General features: G+C 41.4%; 1 non-coding gene across 1 annotated transcript; it reads left to right on the top strand.

The window, feature by feature from the left end:
• Window positions 1-1,518: 1,518 nt before the first annotated feature.
• Window positions 1,519-1,623, top strand: LOC119000372 (U6 spliceosomal RNA). Its single transcript, XR_005069304.1, has one exon. It is a non-coding gene; the product is annotated as a U6 spliceosomal RNA (small nuclear RNA).
• Window positions 1,624-6,000: the final 4,377 nt, after the last annotated feature.

The raw sequence follows: 6,000 nt of genomic DNA, 5'->3' as shown, positions 1-6,000 counted from the left end.
ACTTTTAAAGGGCCAGCACACAAAATCTCATTCACTGCTACTCACCCAGGGCTCCAGGAGAAAAAGTAGCTCAGAGCTGACTGAAGTTATAGAGACACTGGGTTTTGTAGATGCGGGGAGAGCCCTGGATGAACAGCCGAGAAAGTCCCTATGCTAAGTTCATTTCCCACAATGCCCACAGACACCATCTTTCTTGGGTCAAACACATCTCTTCATGGGACATCAGCCTAGGGAAATGCATTAGCCACCACCTTCCCTGTAGTCTGGCCTGTTGTGGAGGAGTCAGTTGGCTGTGGCCAGCATGGAACCCAAAGCAGACTTTCTTAGGTCTCCAACAGATCTGGGCAGACTCAGGGTATGGCAGAGAGAGACTGAGTTGTAAAGCTATAGGGAAAGGGTCATTTTTCCCTTCCACGCCCGAATAGTGCCACCATTCCTGTGTAGTGCACCCTGTCCACATGGGTCAATCTTGCTCTGTGTTAGCCTGATTAATTGTATTGGCTTCGCCATGACAACTCCCTGAGACCCTGCCCAACCACAAAGTCTGGTCTGCAAGCCCCAGGCAGGTGGCAGCTGGCATTGGTATACACTGAGACTTTTGCAGAGTGGCTTCAGACCTAGCACTGGCATCCAGTTTGAAACACTGGAGGCATTCAGCAGGCAGAGGCAGATCTTGGGGTAACTTCAGCCTTTTGCTGACCTGACCCTGGGCTCATTGTGCCTTGGCATGCAGCTTGGATCTACCCATGTGCACCCAGCCCCGCGAGGCAGCCACAAACTGTGGATCCCAGTTCCAAACAGGTAGCCAGGGCAGTCACAGGCAGCATCTGACATTAACCTGTCCAAAACACCCAATGGCAGATTTCAGACCACGTCAGAGCATGACCCAATTGGTACTACAAGTGACACCCAGAGGGAGATCTCAACAGGCACTAGGCACTGCTGCGGTGAATTCTGCTTCATGGGGCCATTCCCTGTATAGCAGCTCATGCAATGTAGTTGGGAGTCCATCCTCATAGTCAGTCAGTCAGAGGATCAAACCAACCAACAGATGAGGGAACACTAATTAAAACTCAACTATAACAGGAGAGCCCACATAACCATGTGGGAGACATAGCAGATCTACCTAATACACAGGTACAAATACAAAGAGGCAACCAAAATAAAAAGACAAGGAAATATACCCCAAACAAAATGGAGGTAATCTACCAGATAAAAGTTCAAACAATGGTTATAAGGATGCTCAAAAAGCTTAGGGGGAATTAAATAAAAATTATATTTAAAAAAAAAAGCTTAGGGGAAGAATGGATGAACTTGGCAAGAACCTCTACAAAGAGATAGTAGTTATAAGAGATGACATACAAATAAAAAAAAACAGTCAGGAATGAAGAACATGATATATGAAATGAAGAATAAACTAGAAGAAATCAATAGCAGATTTCTGACTCAGCAATTTGGAAGACAAGGTATCAGAAAAGACTCAATTAGAGCAGAAAAGAAATGTAAAAAATGAGGCTAGTGTCACTTCTATAGCACACATGCTAAAATTGGAATGCTACAGAGAAAATGAGCATAGCTCTTATGCAAAGATGACATGCATATTCTGAAATGCTCCATATTTTTTTATGCCTTGGACATTGTGGCTCAGATGGTTGGAGCATTGTCCCATAAACTGAAGGGTTGAGGGTTGAATTCCCAGTCATGGCACATACCTTGGTTGTGGGTTCAGTATCCAGTAGAGGCGCATGCAAGAGGCAATTGATATTTTGCTCTCACATCAATGTTTCTCTCCCTCCCTCTATCTCTCCCTCCACCTCTCTCTCTAAAATCAATAAGCATGTCCTTGGGTACAGATTAAAAATTTGAAAATTTGAAATGAGGATAATTTATAGGACCTCTGGGACAACATCAAGCTTAACAACATTTGCATCATTGGAGGACCAGGAAGAGAAAAGACAGATCAAGGGATTGAGAACATATTTGAAGAAATAATGACTGAAAACTTCCTTATACGTGTGAAAGAAAAAGACACACAAGTTCATGAAGTGTAGAGAGTCCCAAAGAAGATAAACCCAAATAGGCCCACACCAAACACATTTCATAATTAAAATGACAAGGTTAAAGACAGGAAATTTAAAGCAGCAAGAGTAAAACAGTTACCTAGAAGGCAGCTCCCATAAGACTGTCAGTTGATTTCTCAATAGAAACCTTTCAGACCAGAAGAAATAGGCACAAAATAGTCAAAGAGATAAAAAGCAAGGACCTATAGCTAAGACTAGAGTACTAAGCAAAGCTATCATTTGAAACTGAAGTAGAAGTAAAGAGCTTCCCAGACAAGAAAAACACTAAAGCAGTTCTTCCCCACCACACAAGTATTACAAGAAATGTTATAGAAACTTCCTGATGAAGAAGAAAAGAGGACTTCTGCCAAGATTGAAACATAGGTGGAAACACTGTGCCTTCTCCCACAACCAAGTTTGAATACAACAAAGGTTTGGTGAACAAAGACACAGCCAAAGAACAGAAAGATTGAACTATATGGAAGTCCGATAACAACCGTTTAACCAGACTGGTAAGAGGGGCAGAGCCAGCAGCAGACTAAAAAGCAAACTAAGAGGACAGCTACATCAGGAGCGGAGCCACAGAAATGAAGATCACATGGAGGGTTAGCAACAGGGGAGTGGGCAGAGGGAGAAGGTAGAGAGAATAAGTAGCATAGACGGTGGAGAGAAAATAGAGAGGGGAAGGGCAAGAGTAGTGTGGGAAATGTAGGAGCTAAAGAACTTACCACACATGGACATGAACTAAAGGGGGGAAATGCTGGGGAAGTGGGTGTGCAGGGTGGAGGGGAGTGAAAGGAAAAAAATGGGACAACTGTAATGGCATAATCAATAAAATATATTATAAAAAATAAAATGAATAAAAATTCTTGCAGCACACTGGTTGAAAATCCGTGTCCTAGATTCAGTGACTGCTTAATGCAGGATATAAAGGCTTTGCTTCAGCACAACTCTAATGGGTCAACCTATCTTCAGAATTCCCTATGGGGTTTACTGAGGCCATGACCGAGTGTGCATTGCAGACCACCTTCTAGATCTCCCTCATTCTGCTTTCTTCCTTTCCCCTCCAGAGGTATTACTCTCAGTTTATTAACACTGTAATAAACTGATTACATGTTAATCTCTATCTCAGGATCTACTTTCCCAGAAGCCCAATGTGTAGTATTCCCCACATGTGCAAGATGGTATACTTGAAAGTTATTCACTGAGCATTGTTTCTAATAGGAAAGGACTGGAAACAACAGAAAAGTTCATGCAGGGAGACTGAATAAATAAATTATGGCACATCTATGAATGAGTTATTATTCAGCCCTAAAAATAATATGAAGATTATAAAATATGACTCTCAGATCTCCTTCCTTCAGGGAGGCTCCAGCTGCTAAGCTCTGGATGTCACTGCATTTGCAGTGAGGCCACACTCCCCATGGGCTGCTCCCAGCCTGTGATTGGGCATGGCAGGATATTAAGGCAGATCCATTTCTGTCAAGTGTAGGATTCCTCTGATGGGTGACTTTGGCTTAAGGACTCCCCAGGCTCAAAGTGAGCTGAAACTTTCTTAGAACTGTGTTGCAGCCTGAGTCATTACCTACCCGACCCTCCTTCCTGCCTTCTCTCCTTCAGAGAGGTCAGATCAGCACCACGATCTGATGGCTCCTCCTGCTCCCTCTATTTTCTCCCTCACAGGCACTTTCTCCAAGAAGTCTCCTTCATGTCTAATCCCATCCTGGCATTTGCTTTTCAATGAAGAAATTGTTTAAGTGCTGATATATGAAAAGACTTTCAAGATACACATATTATCCTCAGATGAGGACATTGTTTTTCACTGCTTTTAGAGAAAGAAGAAGGGAGAGAGAGAAACATCATTTGGTTGCCTGACATTCATGCCCAGAGGTCCAAGCCTCCAACCCAGTGACTGGCTGTGCCAGGACTGGGGATTGAATCCACAACCTAGGTCTATGCCCTGATCAGGAATGGAACCTGCAACCTTTCCCCATTGGAGGTTGTTCCAGCCAACTGATCCACACTGGCCAGAACCAAGATATATTTTTAAGTGAAAAAAAATCCAAACAATATGCTAACATTTTTATAGAAAGGAAAAATACATATTTGCTTGTATATGCATATACTTATCTCTAAAGACAGCACAAGGAACTATATGCTCAGAGAAGAGAAATAGTGTTTGCAAGTCAGGGTAGGAGGGAGCACTTGTACTGTATACCTTTTTGAATTTTGATTTATGAAATGTTGTCTTTTCAAAAGGTAAATAAATAAAATTTAAATAGAAAAGATAGGAGCTTGGCTAAGAAATGAAAGAGAAAGATAGGGTTGTAGCTGTCATAATCAAGAGAAGTTTAGACTTCTGGCCAAGATGGAGGCCTAGGTAGATACACTTTGTCTTCTTGCACAACCAAAACAAGGACAACAGCAATTTTAAAAACAAAAAATAACCAGAACTGCCAGAATATCAAACTGAATGGAAGTCTGACAACCAGAGTTAAAGAAGAAACATTCATCCAGACTGGTAGGAGGGGCAGAGATGGGCAGCTGGGGCAGGGAGGATGCATGGCAAAGCAGTGGCTGGAGGACTGGGCAGTTCCACATTTGCATGCAGATAAACTGGGATGAACAACTGGGGACCACGGCACACCTTGAAACCCAGGGTTCGAGGATGGGAAAAGAAAGCCTCAAAACCTCTGCCTATAAAAATGTGTGTGTGTTGTAGCAGTGGGAGAAAATCCCAGCCTCAAAGGAGAATTTGTTGAAAAGACCCACAGTGTCCTAGAATGCGCACAAACCCACCCACCAGGAATTAGCACCAGAATTGCCCACTTTGCCTGTGGTAATCATGGAAATTTACTGAAGGAGAGTGAGAGGAGAGCAAGAGTAACATTGTTCTCTCTCTCACCCCTCCCCCCACATACAGCTCCACAATGCAACCACTTGGGTTGCCCTTCCCTGGCAAATACTGAAGGCTCCACCCCTTCCCTGTCTTTTTGTTTTGTTGATGGTTTCCTTTGCTGTACAAAAACTTCAGTTTGATGTACTGGTAGTCCCATTTGTTTATTTTTTCTGTTGTTTCCCTTAATGAAGGAGATACAGCAGGAAAAAATACATAAGAGAAATGTCAGAGATTTTACTGTCTATGTTTTCTTCTAGGAGTTTTCTGATTTTGAATCTTGCATTTAAGTCTTTAATCCATTTTGAGTTTAATCTTGTCTGTGGTGTGTGAAGGTGCCCTAGTTTCCTTTTCTTTTCTTTCTTTTTTTTTCATGTATCTAGTTTCCTCAATAGCACTTACATTGGCTACACCGTTTTTACTCCATTGGATGTTCTTGCCTCCTTTGCCAAATATTAACTGACTATATAGCTGGGGATCCATTTCTGGGCTCTCTTCCGTTCCATTCATCAATGTGCCTATTTTTATACCAGTAACATGCTGTTTTGATTACTATAGCACTGTTGTATAGTTTGATATCATATAGCATAATACTTCCAACTGTGTTCTTTTTTTTAATCAAAATTGTTGTGGCTATCCAGGATCTTCTGTGGTTCCATACAAGTTTTTGCATTATTTGTTCATTTTGTGACATCAACCTTTGGTATTTTGAAGGGAATTGGGTTGAATATGTAGATTGCTTTGGGTTGTATGGGCATTTTAATGGTGTTAATATATCTTATCCATGAACACAGTATATGCTTCCATTTATTTCTATCTTCTCCAATTTTTTTCTTCAGTGTCTTATAATTTACCAAGCACCAATCTTTTACCTCCTTGGTTAAATTTATACCTAGATTTTTTTTGAGTCAGTTGTAAATGGGATTTTCTTACTTTCTCTTTCTGACAGTTTATTATTGGTGTACAAAAGTGCAATAAAATTTTGAATGTTTATTTTATATCCTGCTACTTTATTGAATTTATTTATCAATTCTGTAGTTTTGG

This window comes from Sturnira hondurensis, unplaced genomic scaffold, assembly GCF_014824575.4.
Source record: "Sturnira hondurensis isolate 20B ecotype Veracruz unplaced genomic scaffold, ASM1482457v3 Scaffold0015596, whole genome shotgun sequence".
NCBI lineage: Eukaryota > Metazoa > Chordata > Mammalia > Chiroptera > Phyllostomidae > Sturnira > Sturnira hondurensis.
The sequence above is the reverse complement of the archived record's forward strand: the minus strand, read 5'-3'. Positions and strand labels throughout refer to the sequence as shown.